This window comes from Hoplias malabaricus, chromosome 16 (genome assembly GCF_029633855.1).
Source record: "Hoplias malabaricus isolate fHopMal1 chromosome 16, fHopMal1.hap1, whole genome shotgun sequence".
NCBI lineage: Eukaryota > Metazoa > Chordata > Actinopteri > Characiformes > Erythrinidae > Hoplias > Hoplias malabaricus.
In genome coordinates, this window is record NC_089815.1 from 10,065,329 (window position 1) to 10,074,640 (window position 9,312).

Consider the following 9,312-nt stretch of genomic DNA (forward strand, 5'->3'; position numbering starts at 1 on the left):
CGGCTGCTTAAAATTTAATCAGTATTTCTTATTTATTTATTTATTTTTCCACGGCCATGCTCATATTTTTAATAACACATTTCTCAGACTGTCTGTGTACAAAGTTTCCCTCCATCAAGAATTACATGTTTAATAGGTCCTGACAGTTCATGGACTCTCTCGCTCCCCTGGGGGCTCCCAGCTAATAAAATAAACAGATTGGTTTTATCTCTTAACCTTACTCCTTGTTCCTCTCTAATGTTGGCTTGGACCTCCAACTGTCCGTTAGACCAAAAGTAAGGTGTAAAAAGATGAGCAGGCATGGTGGTCAGCCCTATTTTTTTTAAGAAATGTGACTGACCATTCTGATGTTTTGCAGTGTACTTTGGTATTAGTAAAAATGTAAATATGGTAACATAAGTAATCTTTATGACTCTCAATATTTTTATTACATGTTTCTAAGTCCGTTAATAGGCTGTATATATTGTGATTATGATATTGCCACAGATACATCATCAGGAGCTATTACATGTGCCTAATGTCAGATTGACCTAATTCTAGGGGTGAGAAAGTAACATTAAAAGCTGTTAAAAGCAATTAAAGAATCAGTTACAAACACACTCACGTGTCCAGATCTGAAACTAATCTAACCTAAAATGCTTCAAATGAAACAAATTATTTTCACTCCCAGTTAAGCGTGTAAAAATTGTGAAGCACTAATGACAAAGGTTCTAACAAACTTTCATCACCATGATCAGCCTGTACGAACTCATATATAAGCATTAAAGTGACCCTAGCCTCGCAGTGCCAGACTCTCTAATGTGGAGAGCTAATGTGGCCAAGAACCGCCTACTATTGCAGTGACTGACACGCACAAGGACCAATCACAAGTCTGATATTTTAGCATAACATGTAGAAGGAGGCAGAGAGCCAATAAGAATGCAAATGGCAGAATCGTGACACTGAGGCAACCCTGATGCACTGAAAGAGTCAGAATCTTTATATGCTTGTGGGTAGAGCCTGTATAAATGAGACTACAGTGACCCTGAAGTGGTGCTGGTGTGTCAGTGTGTGTTGCACGGTTACGACTGGATCAGACACAGCAGTGCTGCTGGAGTTTAAACAATATGCCCACTCATTTTTCATGTATTAGACACACTTACCTTGATCCACCTTGTAGATGTAAAGTCAGAGACCGTAGCTCATCTGTTGCTGTTTGTGTCTGTCATCCTTTAGTCCATGATCAGTGGACACTAGACGCTGCCCACAGGACGCTTTTGGCAGTTGGGTGGAATGTTGGCGATCCTAATCACTGAAGAACAGGATGAAATTTTGTATTTGCACATTATTTTTAATTTGTTACTGTTACAATATCCATCCTGACTTGCGAATCCGCTGGGTATATCCAGTTTCATTCTGTATTTCCTATTCCATTCTTTCTTTCCTTGTTCAGTCTGTATCTGTCAGTAAGTCTATTCTGCAGTTCTGATTTCAAGTTCTTCTTTCTCTTTTATTAAAATCATGCTTAATGCCAGTTTAAAGCTTTAGAGAAATTTGAATTAAGCCCCTTTCGGCCCAGTCCCTCCTGCTAGCCTGCACTCCTGCACTTCCTATCCCCTCCTTTCTCACTTTCTCAGTTATTAATTGAGATGATGAGTCAAAGCTTTCAGTGTAAGAGTAGTCTAAGACAAGAAATATTTAAAAAGTTCCCGCTCATCAATATTAAAGGCCAATATATTATGCATATTATTCTTTAAATACCACATAAAATGTGTGTTTTTTTGTGACTTCACCTTAATTTTGCATATGCTTTTAAGTAAGACACATTAAATAGTAATTGCCTGTAAGTTGATGGCAGAGGCAGCTTTGGTTTTGTCAATCAAGCTGCCGCAAAACCACCTCTGACAAGGGCTGCAAGGCCATCATTGTTCGCTTCAGTATTAGCAGAGAAGCAGAATCAGCACATCCTCAGCACTAAGGGACTAGAGAGGGAGAGAAAAAAAGGAAAAATGCAAGGAAAGTGGGGGAGACTTCAGTGTTTCGGCTGAGTGGCGTTAGCGAACGCAGCCCTGAAGCATTCACTACTGTGCTGGCTGTCAGAGGAGACAATTCACTTAATTAGTGACACCATGCTACATGTCATGTTTGTTTTTTGACTGTGGGAAAGAGCCAGAGAGAGAGAGGGAGAGAGAGAGAGAGAGAGAGAGAGAGAGTGAGAGAGAGAGAGAGAGAGAGGAGGGATGTGTGCCATATTGGAAAGCCAGTATTGATTAACGTCTTGCCCCATGATTGTGTGACTTACCCGGAGTCAAAGCACGCTTAATTTAACAGCATTCTGCTCCCGGGGCCTCGTGGGTACGCAACAATGCTGAACGCACAGACTTACATGGAGACACTTATTGACTCGTGCAGGTCTCTAATCAAGCACAGGAAAACAGGTCTCGGCCCTCCAGGGAGAGGGAAACAATGACAGGCAGAGTAAACATATTCTAGCCTGGAGTGAGAGCTTGTCAATCCCCTGTTCAGTTAACTTCAATCCAAACATTTAGCCAATCCAAGCTAATGTTTCAGAACAGGCAGAAAGCCCATGATTCTCCAGCATGGGCGTCTTTAAGGGTTGGGCGGCTTTGATGTGAGCAATTTAGCAGGCTAATTATACAAATAGGGTAATAACAATGGAGCGTATGTGTGTCTTGAGCGTGTGTGCTTCCATACCCCGCTTCTGTTTACAGCAGAGTCAAAGCCTAAAGCCATACGCACAAACAAACGCACCCTTGCGCATGCTTCCAGTACACGCTTGGCGTGCAATTCTCAAATGGATCAGTGAGGGATTTCCTGCTGTACATCAGAACAACAACAAACAACAATAAAGAAAAGATATTCTCAATGCACAGTTATTAACAAACCCCTGAAAGTTTGTCAGAGAAGAAACGGCAACTTTTTGCCTTTGATCTAGATGATTATGGTTGCTTTTGCATCTCTACTGCTCCGGGACAATCTCCTCGTGGCTGAAGCTAGTGAGCGAAAGCTCGTACAGATCCCTTCACAATGATTCTCTATGACAATCTGAGCTAATTCCTCTCGTTATGTTCGGTTCTCAAAGGACATTTGCTCATAGCAGTTCTCCAGGAAAGTTTTGCTCGCTTTTAAGGTTCTCCATTAAGAGCTCGGAGATAACAAGCTCCATTTTCTGTAACTGTAGTTGGAAAAAAAAAGTCTTGTTCAGTTACAGAATACAAAAAATTGCAAGACGTAACCCCGCAAAGTAGGGACAAGTGCTGTAAATTTTTGATGGAGAACTAAGGCTCTCTGTTCTTCATACGGCTGAGGAAGAATGCAAGAAGGCTTCTTTCATGGTGGAGCCCGAGCTATTAGGAGTGGGGCTTCACCCTGTGCATTAGCACCACATTAATTTTGGAATCAGAGCCCTCGTTGAGTTCAAATAATGAGCAGTTAATTATTGACAGCCGATGATGAATTTTTAACAAAGGCGCTGGGGTTTTGCTTGGTCAGACACATGCAGAGAGCGATTGAGAACGACGTGGATGGCCTATGACCCAGAAGAGCCCTCACTCTTTAAAGCTCATTTATGTTATTACTATTAAGGGTAAGCAAAGTAGAGAGTGTCCTGGTGCCTTGCAGGTCGTGTAAATCTGTAAATACACTTAAGATACATTTTAGAACCTTGTGTGCCTTTGGTATTTAGTCATTCAAAAGGCTCAAAAAAAGCCTCTTCTTGCAGTTGAATTATGCATAGAGAATGCACAACTGGGGGCACCCCAAAAAAAAATCATTCTGTGCTACCCCCATCCCATGTCTATTCATCTATTATTTCCAAACTGGGAAAAACAAAATGGATGGGATAATACGCCATCCGGCCTTAAGGGACAGGGCGAGTGTTGCACGAGATGGAGCCGGATAAGACGTGAGCTCCTGTGGACATGGAAGCAAAGGGAATCGGACAGAGCTGTCTTACCTGATCTGCCGGGACAAGTTCATGGCAGGCCCCTTGGTGAGCCGTTCTTCTCTGTGGCTCTGCCTAGCCATGGAGGGCCTTAGTATTGTGACATGGCTCTGCGAGTCCACATGAAGGCCAGTCTGCGGGAGAGTAGGGGCAATGGTGGATCCTGCTGCTTTTCCACTGTCACTCACAATGCCCTCACATCCCCCACCGCCCCCCAAACCACCCGCTTAAGTGCCCCTCAAGATCTGAGCTGTCGCCAAATGCGAAAAGGCTTCAGAGATAACAGCATGACAGCCAGTGAAAAAAGCTTTTTTTTCCCTTTTGTGGTCTGTCAATGTCTTGTTATCTTGTTATGAAGAAGGAGGATGTTTTAGATGTTTTTTAAGTTAGAGATGTTTACTTCACGAAGCTCCCCCAGAGAGCAAGCGTGGTACTCTTGTAACCAAAGTTGCTTTTGTCTCTATATCAACTCAGCTCAGAGTGAAACAATAATAACTGCCCCATGACGAGGAGCTTCTTCTTGCGCCTTCCGCAGCTGGTCAAAGCTCTGAGAGAGTCTTCTACAGGCCTTTGCGAATGTGTTTAAAATGCCAGTGTTTTACAGTGAGGCTCCCTTAGTAAATCAGGAGACATGAATTCCTGCATGAGGCTGCCAGTCTGCTCTGCTTCAGCTGGGCCTTTGTAGTGGTCCAGTATATCTTCCCTGCCCGTGATCCTGCACTGCGAGTGACCCGCACCAGCTGACATCTTAATTAAATCTTTAGGATCCAGTTAAGGCCTTTTATTGGGCGGGAGATATATGAGTTTGTTCTAGAGCCAGCGAGGTCACGAGCGAACCGACGCTCTGCATATTGTATCCATATTTATCAGCTTTGTTGTGTGTGTGTTTATGATAAACACAGCAGAGCTCTTGCCCTCGCCCATCGCCCTCCTCCCTTCTGCATGCACCCCCTCAGGGTCCCCTCTGTGAATGATCGTTTATTCACCCCAATCCTCACAGGAGACCCCCTGCAACGCTTCTGACAGCTGAGAAATGTCATTACAGGCCAATGATGAATAATAGAATCGACCACACCGTCGCTGCATTCGCAGCCTTAAATTTAATTAACACAGCTGAAGGTCACTTAACAATCTTAATGAGATATTTTTGCAACGTATTTGCGCTTTCGGCACACTTGGTTTAGTGATCCCGCCGCTAGTCGTGCAGCGGCTGTTTGCAAATTGAAACTCTCTTCCTGCATTAAAAGGGCAGACGACGTAAACCCATATCCGCGTAACCTAGGAATTAAGCAAGGGAGTCCCTCAACAAACAAGCGACAAAGCGACTGATAAGTCATTGAAATTGAAATGGTGCGATGTGAAAGGGGCCTTTGTGGGAGTCTGCCATACCTTCACACAATGTACAATTAGTGTTCATACATCACAATGCATTTATGGAAGACAGAATGGAAGTGTTGCTCCAATTTGGGGATAATTTCGTCTTTTCACACGCATCCGTTTCAGAGAAAAATGAAAGCTCGGGTTTGGGGATGGGGTGGTGTAAATAAAGAGAGATGGAGGAAAAAAAAGACGCTCACGCAAATGGATTTTTTTCTTCTTAACTGAGCTGTGATTTTTATTTAAATTCTAAGTGATCATTCTGCCTTTAGTTACAGCTGTCATCCTTCATTAATGTGCGTTAGAAATTGCATCAAAGTGCATAGGGCCCCGTGTGATTAATTCATACTGCACTTCATATAGGAGGGAGCTTCGCAGGTGCAGCATGCTTAAGGCATGCTGGGTGGGGCGGTGATGATTGGGTAGGGGTGGGGGGGGGGGGGGGTTAAAGTTAATGGCCCACGTTCAAGTGCATTCCTTCTTCAGAGCATTTCACACACTAGGTCTTGGCTTTAGCACCAGACATCCCATTCCTCATATGTGCCCTGACCTAAAGACTAAATCCGGGTCCAAGCAGCAGATTTACGCTGCACATGGACTGTGATCTAAAAGTGTTTAAAACATAGCAAATGTTTAATTTCCCCTCAATCAATCTGTGATTAACCTAAATCAACAATTCCCTCCATTTTAACCTCATGTCAACACCAATCAGCATCTTAAAGTGAGATAATCAGGGCCCATGTCATGCGGATTTGGTCCAGTCCTGTGTTTACAGTGGTAGCCCCCTTCCCTCTCTCTCTCTCTCTCTCTCTCTCTCTCCCTCTCTCTCTCTCTCTCTCTCCTGCTCTCTCTCTCTCTCTCTCTCTCTCTCTCTCTCTTTCTCTCTCTCTCCCTCTCTCTCTCTCTCCCTCTCTCTCTCTCTCCTGCTCTCTCTCTCTCTCTCTCTCTCTCTCTCTCTCTCTCTCTCTCCCCCCCCCTCTCTCTCTCCTCCCAAGTCTCTTACCTATTAGCAATGTAGGCAGGATGCCAAAGCCTAAACGCAGGGTTAATTTCTTAATTAGCTGTGAAAACAGGTAAGGGAAGTCAGCCTTTAATTGGTGCTGCACGGCTTTAACGATGTAATTATTTTGGAGGCTGTGGCTTTGTTCACTGTTGACATGGGGGAGGGTCTGTGTGAGGGAGATGTACAGCGATGTTTGTCAGTCAGTCTTTTTCATCTCCGTTTTAATAGAGCCACACTGAAAAAACCCAGCCTGTACAAAGTAAAATAATAGAGAACAAATATAGAATGATATTTAATATATAACCCTCAGTCATGTTGAACCTTCTTTGTATGTTGGTGTCAGTTTAAAGACTAAAGGATGAACAAACAAAAAAAAAGCACAACTTATACATTTAGACACCCAAATGTAAAGTAATTTACAGCCATTAAGTACGTTATAGATCTTTTTCCAGGAGATCTTTCAGGAGGAGAGTCAAAGAATGTTAATGATGTGCGTGGTTCCCTAATAAATTCAAAACTGAGTTCACCAAATTATTTAAAGACTTTTCCCTGTCTGATAAACTGTACTTAAGCTGTTCATCTTTGCGAGACAGAAGAAAAACAAGCTTCACTCATTCCAAATCTGAACAAATCCACAGGTGTTTGTGTCCATGGATAAAGCTATTTTCAGAAAAGAAGAACATTAAAAATCACACAAAGACCATATTGGTATTATCAGAACATTGGACTGGCCTGAAGTCTGAACTTTGCGGAAGTTAAAAAAAAAAAAAGAAAAATGCACCCAGCCATCCACATGATGTAGCTCATATGAGCAGAGGGGTCAGTATGGGCACTACTCAGACCTGTCTGTAGCTACGCAGCTATATACTTAGCAAGCTGCAATGTGTTGTGTGGTCTAACACCTTTCTTTCACAGCCAGCATTAACTTTTTCAGCAATTTGTGCTACAGTAGTTCCATCTGTGACATCAGACCAGATGGGCTAGCCTTCGCTTCCCACATGCATTAACGATTAACACCAATGACCCCATCACAGATTAACCAGTTGTCCTTCCTTGGACCAATTTTGGTACGTACTAATCACAGCATACCATAAACATCCCCCCAAGACCTGCCGGACCCTTGATAGAGTTGTCAGTTTTTGTTCATGATGCTGAAAAGTGAGTAACCTTATGGTATTTTTACTAGAAGTTAAATGAAAGGTGGATATTTTTGCATAGTACACTAGGTCATTAGCCATGAAAAGTTTGGTATCTGATGCGTGAGGTTTGTTGTAGGTTTAATGCTTACATTAAATAGACCTGCCTATGTGATTTCTGAATCTATATGACATAAAAAAAAACTGCTCATCTTATACTGTACCCAAATGAACACTGGATTACTTCTTGGTATTTTTATGAACAAAGTGGTTATCTGATGCTGTTTAAAGCTAATGCAGGTCTTGAACCATACTTATATTTTAAAAAAATTACCAGAATTTTTACACTCATTAAGTCATTCGTTTTTACCTTGTTAACATGTCCTTTTTAACATTTTTTTTTTCTGTTAAAAACATGTATCGTGCAAAATAAGCAGCCAACACCAAGGCTCAGCATGTCACAGACAGTCTCAAAGCAGTGAATTCAGACAGATGTAAGAGTTTCTTACATCATAAACCTAAGGAACAAGTCCCATCAGGTTGTGGGGCAGACCTTTAGAGCTGCTGTCGAGTGGTAGAGATGTAAATAGAAATACACAAAGGGACTAACTGCACATTCATAGAACTTAAATCTATGCCACTTTTAAGGCATTAGGGAATATTTACTTGGGGTTTAATAAATGACTTAAAGTGGTATGTGCATGTAAAATCAAGATGAGATCATGTTCTTGTTTTGTAATATATATATATATATATATATATATATATATATATATATATATATATAGGCAGCTGTGGTCTAAAGTTTAAATAAGTGAATGTGGGACCATAATGTGTCTGTTTCAGTTCCCTGGACCAGCAGGAGCAATGGGATTAAGGAACAGCACTTTCTCTTCCCTCAGCATCTGTGGCTGAATTGCCCCCTTGAGCAAAGCACCTAAATCCCAACTGCTCCCCGGATGCTGAGAGGCCGCCTGCCTTTTCGTATGTGTATGTTCACCGCCATGCATTAAAAAGGTGAGTCTATATTTGGTTGTACTGCTGTGTAATGACAATAAAAGCATTTATCATGTTTTTACATATTTTACAACACTCAGCTTCATATTTAACTAATTGTAAGTGATTGATATGTAAAGCACATAATGTAAGAAAGCAGAATTTTTTTGTTTCTGTACCAAATTACAATGTTGCTCAAGAAAACACAATGATAATATTTTGCATTAAAAATACAGATCAGAACTGTGCTCTAAATAATGTTTAATGTTTCCCAAGGAAAAAAAACTGAATTTAATAATGTGCATCCAAAGAGGCCTAATGCATATTTTTATGGTGCTAGAAACTGCTGTAAAACATTGAAAGCTCCAGTTTTACTTGCAGTTCACTATGACATGTGAATGCATGTGCACACAGTAACTTCTCTGGAGGCAGATTTTAACAAGGTCACAAGGGTCTTGACGTATCCAAAGGTGAAGCTGTTTGGTTTAATGAGGTAAGCACCTGGGATGTTTTTGAGTAAATCTCCCTCCAGAAAAGTTAGCATACATGCATGTCCACACTGGATATAATAAAAGCTTTAGTCATTGGAGCAAGCATTTCCTATGTTGTTATGATTTCTACCACTGTGAAAATAAGTGAAGGTACAGACTCCAAGTCGACTAAGCCATGAGTAGCTCTGAAGTGGCTCTGTGTGGACAGTTGTGCGATGAAACCTGTGTCTTTAATCACCCGTATTCAGCCCCCACTGTCTGCATCTCAACACAGGCCTCATTCAGAACGCCTGGAGCTGGAGGGAATGTGTCAAAACCTCCTGTTTTGCCCGTGCTCAGGTTCGGCCACTGTCTCCTGCGCTGGAC

At 41.9% G+C, this 9,312-nt stretch overlaps 1 long non-coding RNA gene across 1 annotated transcript in view; it reads left to right on the top strand.

Moving 5' to 3' along the window:
- LOC136671889 (uncharacterized) overlaps positions 1–8,471 on the top strand; it is a 112,710-nt gene extending 104,239 nt beyond the window's left edge. The window contains exon 3 of the long non-coding RNA XR_010795754.1: positions 8,306–8,471. This is a non-coding gene — a long non-coding RNA (uncharacterized lncRNA). The remainder of the gene's footprint in view (positions 1–8,305) is intronic.
- The last annotated feature ends 841 nt before the right edge of the window (positions 8,472–9,312 follow it).